General features: G+C 36.9%; 1 pseudogene; it reads right to left on the bottom strand.

Annotated features, from left to right (window-relative positions):
• Window positions 1-511: 511 nt before the first annotated feature.
• The window catches only part of LOC117285293, a 34984-nt pseudogene continuing 24216 nt past the window's right edge, over window positions 512-11279 (bottom strand).

Genomic DNA, 11279 nt, shown 5'->3' with positions numbered 1-11279 from the left:
TTACCAGTCTAAGGTGTCAGCCAGTTTGTTTCAGCCACTTTGAGTCCATGTCTAAAATCTAAAATTTAGTTGGCTTTCCCTATGTTGAGAACTTCCTGTCGTGTCAGTAACTATGCTATGAAATAGAGACTAAGGTGAAAAAATTTTGTTTAAAATCATAACTGCTGGGCCAGGGATTTAGCTCAGCGGTTTGGTGGCTTGCCTTGCAAGCACAAGGACCCGAGTTTGATCCCTGGTACCAAAGGAAAAAAAAAATCATAACTGCTGTATCTGTTGCCTACAACCTCAACAGCTTGTGAAAGTCTGGGAAATGTTCATGCATAATGATAACGCCTCTGGGGACAAAATTGCCCCATACAATGGTACATTATCAATCCTTAGTGAAAACCTTTTAAAAACACAACAGGTTGGAAAAATGGGCTAAAAGAGGCAAATACAGTATCTGCCTTTAGAGCTATTGACTCAGGGATTCTCTCAATTAGAAAATCTTGCAGAGAAGTTATTTTCTTTTTCAAAATTCAGTTGATGACATTGTGTATTCTAGATCTGGCATTTTTTTCATCGTCGCTGTCTTGTGAATCATCATCTGTTCCATCTACTTCTGGTGAATCTACATCCTCATCTCCACCCATGTTGTTCATCATTTTGGAGAAATGATCAAAATTAGACCTGTCTTCATCAGAATCATCCTCCCAGTCTTTCCAATTATTGAAGTCCACATTAAGCCAACTAAGCTTTGCCCTTTCTTTTGTTAACCTAGGCCATGACTGGCCAGATTCTCCTTTTGGTAAACAACGTAAAATTGATCTGTCTGTTCATTCATGCTTGGAATCACTTGGATCACTGCAGTGAAAAAGATCAATTTCATTCAAATATTTAAAATTATCACTTCCTCCAAGACAACTAAAAGTGAGTTCGGATTTTTCAAAATTTGCTTAACATCTTTACTGTCTTTAACACAAAATTCAATGAAGACATAGTCCCTTTGATCATACCACTTTGCAGAAGCAGGCTGCCTGGATCCAAAATATACTAGAAGCAACCTATAGTATTTTCCTGAGTATTGTGAGTCTGTTTCTTTTTCATACTGTTAACTCCTGGAACGCAACTATCTTTTTATTTTATTTTATTTGAGACCAGGTCTTTGTAGTTCAGGCTGGCCCTTGTATGGTTCACAATGTTTACATTCATCTTAGGGAATAGGTACAGATACTTAACATAGCTTAATTCTTTTTATTCCCCCTTTTTTCTACTCACTTTCACTTCCCTCAGTTTCTAGATTTTCCCATTTGCAAATGATCTATCTCTGTTTCTTATCATCTATCTTTTATTTTGTTTTTTGAAATTATTTATACTTTGGGTTTCTTATATAAGAGAATTTATGCAATATTTAAGCTTGTGTGTCTAATTTATTTCACTTAACATTATGATCTCAAGATGCATCCATTTTCCTATAAATGGTTCATGTTTATCCTTCTTTATGGCAGAGTAGTACACCATTGTGCATAAACATGTTTTCTTTATCCACTCATTTGTTGATGGATATATAGGTTACTTCTAAGATTTACCTGTTATAAATTGTGCTGCCATATACATATATATGCATGCATCACCATGGTATGATGCCTTTAATTCTTTTAATAAGCTACCTAAGAAGGAAATGGTTAGGTCAAATGGAATTTCTATTTTTAGTTTTTCTTTGGAGTTGGGGTCTTGCTATATAGTTCAGGCTGGACTTGAACTTGGAGTGATCTTCATGCCTCAGCATCCTGAGTGCTAGTATTACAGGTGTGTGCCACCACCACACTTGACTTTATTTTTAGCTTTTTGAGGAAATGTCAAAAAATTCTGTAGTGGTTGTAGTATTTTATATTCCTACCAACATTGCAGAAGGGTGCCTTTTTCACTGGAGTCTCCTCAGCATTTGTTATTGATTCTTAAAAATAATAGTCTTCTTTTTCTGGAGTAAGAGGACTCTTGATGTTGTTCTAATTTGCATTTCTCTGATGGCTAGAGATACTGAACATTTTTCTTGCATTTCTTGACTGTTCGTACTCAATCTAAGAGGTGTCTATTCATTTCAGTTGCCCATTTTTTGATTGGGTCTTTTTTATTTGGGGCCATCTGGTTTTTTGAGCTCTTTGTAAATTCTAGATACTAATACTCTGTCTGAGTCGTAGCTGCCACATTTTTTCCATTCTGTAGGTTGTCTCTTCACTCTGTTGCTTGTTTTCTTTGCAGTACAGAAGCTTTTGAATTTGATATAATCCCATTTGTTGATTCTTGATGTTATTTCTTGTGCAATTTGGGCTCTGTTTAGAAAGTCCTTTCCTGTCCCCATGTCCAGTTTTTAGTATGTATGTCGCCACAGCGAGCACTCCTCTGCTTGTGTCTACAAGTGTTACCTATTTTCTCTTCCAGGAGATTAGGTATTTCTGGTTTAGTATCATGTGTTTGATCCATTTTGAAACATGGAGACAGATATGAGTCTAGATTCAACCTTCTGCATGTGGATAACCAGTTTTTCCAGCACCCTGTTTTAAAGAGGCTATCTTTTCCCTAGCAAGTTGGGCCATTAACACAGGGAGATAGTAAAATGTGACTGGGATTTAAAAAAATATTTTATTCTGTTCCACTGATCTACATTATTATTTGTTTGTGCTAATGCCATGATGTTTTTTAAAACTTGCTATAGCTTTGTAATGTGAACTAAAATCCAAGACTGTGATGCCACCTGTTTTGTTTTTGCTTCTCACGATTGCTTTTGCTGTTCTGTCTCTTCTGGTTCCTTTAAATCTTGGGATCATTTTCTCCAGTATCATGAGGAATGCTGTTGGTATTTTGACTGGCATTGTATTAAATCTGTATATCAGTTTTGGTAGTAAGGTCACTATTTGACAATATTGCTCTGTGTATTCAGGAACAGGAGATATCTTTGTATTTTCTGCTCCCCTCTTTGATCTTCCTTTTCAGAGTAGTGTAGTCTTCATTGTAGAGGTCTTTTACTTCCTTGGTTAGGTTAATTCCTATGTACTTAATTTTTCTTGATGCTATTGTGAATGGCATTGTTTTTATAATTTCTTTATCAGAGAGTTCATTATTAGTGTACAGGAATACTATTGATTTTTCTGAGTTGATTTTTGTATCTTGCTATAGCTAAATTTGCTTATTAATTATCTGATTCTTTTGGTGGAAATTTGGTCTTCTCTGTAAAGGATCACCTTAAAATAATGATTATTTGACTTCTACCTTTCCTATACGTATACTTTTAAATTTCTTTCTTTTGCTTGATTGCTGTGGCTAACTTTTTGAATACTGTATTGAACAGGAGTGGTGACAGTGGACATCTTATTCCTGATTTCAGTGGGAAATTATTTCCCCATTTAATATGATGTTGGCAGTAGGTTTATCATAAAATTTTAAAAATCAAGTTGAGGTAAAATTCTTCTATACCTATTTTCTTTAAGGTTTTCAGGAATGTATGTTGGATTTTTGTCAAAAGTTTTTCTGCATCTATTGAGATGATCATGTGATTTTGTTTTTGCTTCTTTTTATGTGATGTATTACATTTACTGATTTGCATATATTGAATCACCCTTGTATTCTTGGGATGAAGCCTATGTGGTCATAATGAACAAAATTTTTAAAGATTTCTTGCATTCTGTTTGCCAGCATCTTGTTGAGGATTTTGCATCTATGTTCATTAAAGAAATTGGCCTATAGTAGGGTTTTTTTTTTCGTAATTGTTGTTAGGTCCTTGTCTGGTCTTAGAATCAGGTTAATGCTAGCTTCCAGGAATATGTTTGGAAGAATTTTTTCCCTTTCAATTTCATTAAAGAATTTGAGGAATAGTAATATTATATCTTCCCTGATGCTTTTGTGGTATTCAGGAGTGAATCCATCAGATCCTGGACTTTTCTTAGTTGTTAGATCGTTTTAAAATTATTGCTTCAATTTCATTGCCTGTCATTGGATTATTCAGGTTTTTTTTTCCTCTATCTGTGGCCCTATGTCCTTGTAACAAGGGGAACTCTATGTGAAGGCCATGAGCTGGGAGGGCTGTGCTGCTGCCTATGTTGGACCTGCTTGGGAATGTAAGGTTTATTTGAGCAGCAGAGTACAGTTCAAGAAAAATCAATTTAGTTAATTTATCTTTAATTAACTTGCAATAGATTTTTGCATAAAGAGTTATTGTTTCATAGTGGTGCCAAATGTCCATTTTCTTGCTTCCAATTCCTGGCTCCAGAGGTCCTCATAAATTAATACAATATTTGTAGTAGTTACACATGGCATGGAAGCTTAGAAATTATTTGTAATATTAAAACTGTGCATTTCATTCTTAAATTTGTAATTAAGTAGGTCTAGATACAATCTAAAGTGTGATACCTATTCTTTATACAGGCAACTAGGTAGAAATTAACTGCTAAGCACTAAGAATAGTTTCACTTCAATAAAATATATTTAATAAGCTTTGATTATACTTTCAAAAGATTATATAGAATTCTAGTTTCAAAGACACTTGACTTAGCTGGGCATGGTGGTGCAGGCCTGTAATTCTGGCCCTCTGGGAGGCTGAGGCTAGAGCATTGCAAGTCCAGGATTTGAGTCCAGGCTGGCAACTTAGGAGCTTAGTGAAACCTTGTCTCAAAAGATTAAAAAGGGCTGGGGATATTGTTCAATGAGAAGGCCCTGAGTTCATTTCCAGTACTGCAAAAAAAACCCCCTCCAGAAACTATTGATTTGAAACTTTGATATCATCAATTAAAATTTATGTTTTGTATATATACATACTTTGGAACATTTTAGAAAAATGACCTATTTATTTATTTATTTATTTATTTATTGGAACTGGGGATTGGACTCAGGACCTTACGCTTGCAAGGCAGGCAGCAGAGCCACTCAGCTAAATCCCTGGCCTAATAACCTATTTTAGAAGCATAAAATAATTTTAATGTTCAAAACCAAACATCTTAATTTATATTTTTGATAAAAATTCACTTTATGCAACACAGACTGATAATCCAAATACATTATTAGTTTGATATGATCTTCAAACATTATATGTTCTTTCTCATTTTCTTTTTGTATAATATTTTTGAAATAATGTATTTACAAATAAAACAAAGTTACATATTTATTATAGTTGAGAAACTGCCCTCAAAATTTTATGATTTATAAACTCCTTGGTTTAATTTGATAAATATCATATATTTATTCACAGAAAAGAAAAGAATATACTTATATTTGAAATCCAAAAACGACTAAGAGTTCATATTTTTAAGATCAGTCTTTGTCTGTTTCTATTTTATTATATCCCATACTTATTTTTATTATATTTTTATAAGCATAATGATAGAATTTAATACCAATACATATGTAATATTCTTCCCAAATGACTATGAATTAAATCAAGCATGTAATTTAGAGAAATCATAAGGTTGGCAGAGAAACTATCAATATGCCAAATGTGTAAAATCCTACCACATTCATGACCATGGTTCTCATTTAATAGTGTACACATATGTGTAAAACCATAACCCCACACATATACACAATGCATGTTTTCTACAATACAATATATACTTTGGTATAATAAAACAGTGCAGTGATGTGTGGAATGTTGGTGATTTGTGTGATTTGAGAAAAACAAATATCATCTTTGAGGCAACTGGAGAATTTGTAATATGTACCAGATACTGAATGATATTAATGATTTATTCATTTATGTAAGTATAATTATGATAAAATTTACTTAAAAATTAATATTCGTTAGCACTAGAAAATAGGTACAAAGATATACTGATAACAAAATTTGTCTTAACAAATTTCCAACCAAACAAGCTGTAGTGACAGAAAAGGAAGTTTGCAGAAGGCAGAGATGAGAGAGGAGAATGATGGATGGACCTTAATACTTTTCATACTACTCATATATGCAGATTTCATAAATTCTCAAATAAAAAAGCAAAGAAAATGAGAATGAAAATAACTCACCAATTTGGTAGACCAACCTATAAAGACAAAGATTAATGTGTTGATAAAGTTTAAAAATATGAAATGGAAAGCCTGAGATTTAGCTCAGTAGTGCTGCACCCCTTGTTCCCACTCTCCCTTCACCCCCTCCTCCCCTCCCCATTTTAGTTGTGCATTTAGAGTACACCAAATCATACTGACAATTCCACGTGCAGCGAAGAGGATTTCTTTTGAGATCAAATCTTTAATTGTCTCTATAAAGTTGCTTCAGAGAATGCTGTAAGACCTCCAAACTCAGGTATATGTCTGTATTTAAGGAAACCTAAAATAAACCACATCTCAGATATTTACACTGAACCTGAAGCTATGAAATGACAAAAAATTAGTTTTTGCTGCCCACCAGAGATGGCATGTTAGGGCTTAATTTGCAATCTCTCTGCAGAAATGGTGCCTATTGAGTCAGAAAGGATGAGGTACCGCTCTTGCTGATATGAAAAGTAAAACTATTTATTGCTCAGGCTAAACTAAAGAGGAGGCTCAGGGGCAGAGCACTTGCCTAGCAGGCACAAGGCCCTGGGTTTGATTCTTAGCGCTGTGTGGGAGGGCAGGGAGATGGGAAAGGATGGGAGGAAAAATACTGCTTTATTTACCGTGTGGCTAGGATCTGATTTTTCTGTCTTTGTGTGACCTTTGCTGTGAATCACTTACTGCAACACATCCTCGCCTCAGTGGAAAGACAACGTAGTTGTGCTTTCATTTGCCGCTTGCCTTCCGTGTAAGTGAGTTGAAGCTAGGAGCCGAGTAGAATGCTGAGTCAGATCAGAAGGGCAACTGGGTTCACGGTTTCAATCTGTTCCTAGAGTGTGCGGTCTACTTCAGGAAACAAAGACACGATTAACAACACTGGCTTTGTGTTCCTTTGGAATCACAGAGCGAGAGAGCTGTCTATAGCGGGGCACAGGAGAAGGATGAGTGGGCCACATGAGACATTATTCAGCAAGTCCTTTGACCCCAGGCTGCCTGTCCCTGTCTCAGGATGGAGAATGGAGAGTTCACAGCCGTTTGTGTTTTATTTATTAAAGTTGAGTCGAGTTAGAGTCGCTGAGCCATGGCTCCCTGGGGCCTATATGCTCAATAAATTTTTGTTGACTTCACATCGTTCGTTCTCCACTGCATTCCTTTAATTATCAATAAATTCTACCTTGGTCCTCACATAGTACTGTGGTTGCATGGTCCACAGGGGGCCTTGCTATTTGGAGCAGTAGAGCTCCTGCTTCCCTAGTTAGCCCTCCTCCCAAGGCCCCAGGCTACTGCTCATGAGAAATATCCTGTGCTTTTTATCAATTCAATTATTCTGAAGGCATTTCCTACCATTGCTAGTGAAATCAATTAAGACTGACTACGGTAAAATTAGGAAACATGTTAATGGGAAGAGGACCAGGAATCAGTGTGTGCAGGGGAAAGGAAAAGATTTAAGACGTGCACCAACTAGCCTCAATGAAAGTAATTTTTATAAATAAAAATAACTAATGAAAAAGAGGAAAGGGTATCTAGAAATAGAGGGAGGGATGTGAGTAAGGAGGGGAAGGGAATAAAAAGAATCAAGATACATTCAGTACATTTACCTACTCCCTAAGATGAATGTAAACATCATGTACTCCAAACATATGTGAATTAAAAAAAAAAAACTAGAAGAGTCATGGTAAAAAATATCCTGAAGGCTTACATTGATCTTACAGTATACCTCAAACTAATTCATATATTAAAGGAAAAATAATGTCTAACATGAATTTTTTCCCTAAATAAGACAAATTTGTATAGGTATGCATAGGTGTGTGTGTGTGTGTGTGTGTGTGTGTGTGTGTAGGATCAGGGCTCTTCTCTAACACTGATGTTAATGCATTAATAATATGTTGGTGACTACCAGTGTACTTGAGTTTAACTTAAAACCTTTAATTTTACTGGTAGGCAAAGTGGATTCAGAGTGATGAGGTGATTCCTGCAGGTCTTACAGCTTCTATCTGGCAGTGCTAGAGACACTCAGGTTCAATGGTTACAGTGATGATAGTCTTTTGAGGGATGTGTTAGATTTTGCAGAGAAGCAGAATGAATAGGAGATTTGTATTACGAGAAATGACACATGCAATTGTAGAGCCCAAGAAGTCCCATCATTTGTGAGCTGGAGAGCCGGAAAATCTGGTCTTGAAATCAAAGCCTTGAAAACAAGGGGAACCAATGGTATAAGTCCAAGTCCAAGTCGGAATGTCTAAGAATCAGGAACCTGATATTCAAAGGCACTAGAAGCTGAATGTTCTAGCTACAAAGAGGATATTCAATTTCCTCTATCTTTGGACTCTGTTTGGGCCTTCAGTAGATTAGATGATGTCACCCACATTGGTCATGAAGGTCTTCTTTACTCAGTCTACCGATTCTGGAAACACCTCACAGACACAGTTAAAAATAATGTTGTACCAGTTCTCTGGGCATCCCCTAGCCCAGTCAAACTGATATACAAAATTAACCATCGTAAGGGTTCACTTTATATAGTTTAAATTTGCATAGCATAGGTTTTAAGATATTTCAAAAGAGATTTCCCTCTCCTGGGGCAAAGGAAGAAGGGATAAGAAAAAAAAAAAGAATAAAAGGCAAAAAAATGGAGACAAAACTTTTGTAAATAAGGAGGGAGGAGGGATTGAGGGGAAGGGAGGGGAGTGGGAAAGAAGAAACAAGATGGTGGGAGTGCAACTGGAAATCAGTATGGAGATTCCTCAAACAAGTAGGATTAGAAGTCCCATTTGACACAGTTGTTCTTCTGCTGGGAATCTTCCCAAAATAATTAAAGAATCATACCACAGTGGTATATGCACACTCATGTTTATAGTGGCACAGTTTGTAATAGCTAAAATTTGGAAACAGCCCAAATGCCCATCAACTGGAGATTGGATAAAGATGTATTTTTTTTCTATAAAATGAAGTACTACTCAGCCATAAAGAATGAGAAACTAGAGATATTTATAGCTAAGTGGATGCACACTGAGGCCATACTCTTACGTGAAATTAGTAAGTCACACATGTTTAACAGTTTTTCTGGTGTGAAAAAGTTAAAGTATAAATAAGGATCAAAATGTATAATTGATATGTAATGGGAAGAAAAGGTCTAAAAATGTAGAGGAAGTGGGAGCAATAGGGGAAAGGTAAAAGGGAAAAGAAAAAATATGTGAAAAGGAAAAACATGGAGACAATGTCTTTGTAAATTGAAGGGAGGGCTGGGGAATGGGGAAAAAATGAGAACCAAGACCTGTCATGTAAAGGTACAAGATCCCAATGATGAATGTAACTGTACTGTATACCTAAAATGTACCAATAAACTTAAAAAAGATAAAAAAAGAAGGAGCAAGATATATTATGTATAGGTACAAATTCCCTATGATGAATGTTATTACATGTAAAATATACAATAAAACAGATTTATACATAAAAATATCAGTTATGCTTCTGAACACCAACAATGAACCCACTGAGAAAGAAATCAGAACAACAATTCCATCCACAATAGCTTAAAAAATTAAATACACAGGATTAAGCTAACCGAGGAAATTAAAGACCTCAATAATGATAATCACAGAAGAAAGAAATTAATAATGTGAAGAAAGAAATTAAAGAGGTTATTAGAAAAATGGAAAGACATCTCTTTTAAAATATCTATTGAGTTTACTGGTACATTTTAGGTTTTCACTATGATCACATTCATATTGGGAATTTGTGTCTGTATATGATATATCTTGGTTCTTATTTTTTCCCATTCCTCTGCCTTCCCTCCAAGCCCTGCGCTCCTACCTATATACACAAACTTTGTTTCTGTTTTTCCTTCTTTTTGCTTTTTTTCTTCCTTTCTTGGAAAGACATTTCTTGTTCTTGGATCTGCATAATCTTGCTGAGAGTGGAGAGTATGGGGAAGGGGGATTGAAATTAAGATATGTTAAACACATGTGCCAACTCCCATAATAAACTCCAATATTATGTAATATTAACACGCCTGTTATGGCTTTGGAAGGTGCCCGGATCATGGGGATTTATAGCTGACTTGCTGTTCGGAGGTGGACTAGGTGCGTCAACCGGCGCGTGGCCTGGGAGGGTTTATCTCTCTCCCCAGCTCCTCCCCTCACTCTTGTTTCCCGCCTGCCGTTCCTCCCCGGCTTGCAGTAAGTACTGCCTTGGAGCCAGCCAACTGCAGACTGAAATGTGAAGCAAATAAACCTCTCCTTCTTCAAGGCAAGGGTGTTGGGTTCTGTGGCTCCGCGATGAGAAAGTATATTAAAGTATATTAATAAAGACAGTATATTAATAAAAACTTTTTTTTTTTTTGTACCAGGGATCAAACTCAGGACCTTGGGTTTAAGGGGCGGTGGCACCACTGAGCTAAATCCCCGGCTCAATAAAAACAATTAAAAAAGCAAAAGATTTCCCTCTCCTGTTTGAATTTAACAAGTAGGCTGAGTAACCTTGTTTTTCCCAGGATTCAAAGGGTTCCCAGACTCAGGTTTTGGTGCAGAAATTGAAAAGACCAGGCTGTTTGTCCACCCTAGTTGAAAGAGTTTGCAGTTTTTCATCCACGTGGTTTTGTCATGCATCTCCCGGTGACCTGTGGGTTCTCTCCAACCTGTGTGAACGGAAACAGATGACTCTATTCTGTCAGAGGAGAGAGTGTGACCCTGTGGGTTGCGAACGTGTGGGTTGTGCTCACTCTGAACTTTCAGGGTGGCCCCTCTTCTCCTCTACTATGCCCCCTGACATTATGGTAGGCATCCAGCGCCTTGCTGATTGCCCGGCTGATTTCTTCGTTGCACTGCATGACAGCAAACCCTGTTGGCTATCATTTCATGTAGAAAGGTTTTTATCTCATCAAAGAGGGATTCTGTCTCGTCTTTGTGTCTGCCTCGGGCAGGTTGAGGGTGTGGGCTCTCCAAGTGGAAGGCCTAGGCTAGAACCCTTGCAATGTCACCTACTTAGCTAGGAATCTGGGCAAGCATCATCATTTCTATTTCTCAGTTTACCTCTGAAAGATTGGGGATAATTATACCCACCCCATGGGGTATTTACAAAATTAACTTAGCGCTGGTATAGAGGGAGGGCACAAAGCAGCGCTTTGGCTGTTAGGAGTAGGGTCCAGAAGTGCTTTGTTGGCTGGCTGTTCTGAGCGCATATGCGTGAGCTTCGTTTCTTTACCTTTACCTTTCACTCGCAGGGTCTGTGCTTCAAAAGGTGGCCTGCCTTGCAAGCACAAGGACTGGAGTTCAATCCCCGGTACC

This window comes from Fukomys damarensis, unplaced genomic scaffold, assembly GCF_012274545.1.
Source record: "Fukomys damarensis isolate Sample0158 unplaced genomic scaffold, DMR_v1.0_HiC HiC_scaffold_8, whole genome shotgun sequence".
Taxonomy (NCBI): domain Eukaryota; kingdom Metazoa; phylum Chordata; class Mammalia; order Rodentia; family Bathyergidae; genus Fukomys; species Fukomys damarensis.
The sequence above is the reverse complement of the archived record's forward strand: the minus strand, read 5'-3'. Positions and strand labels throughout refer to the sequence as shown.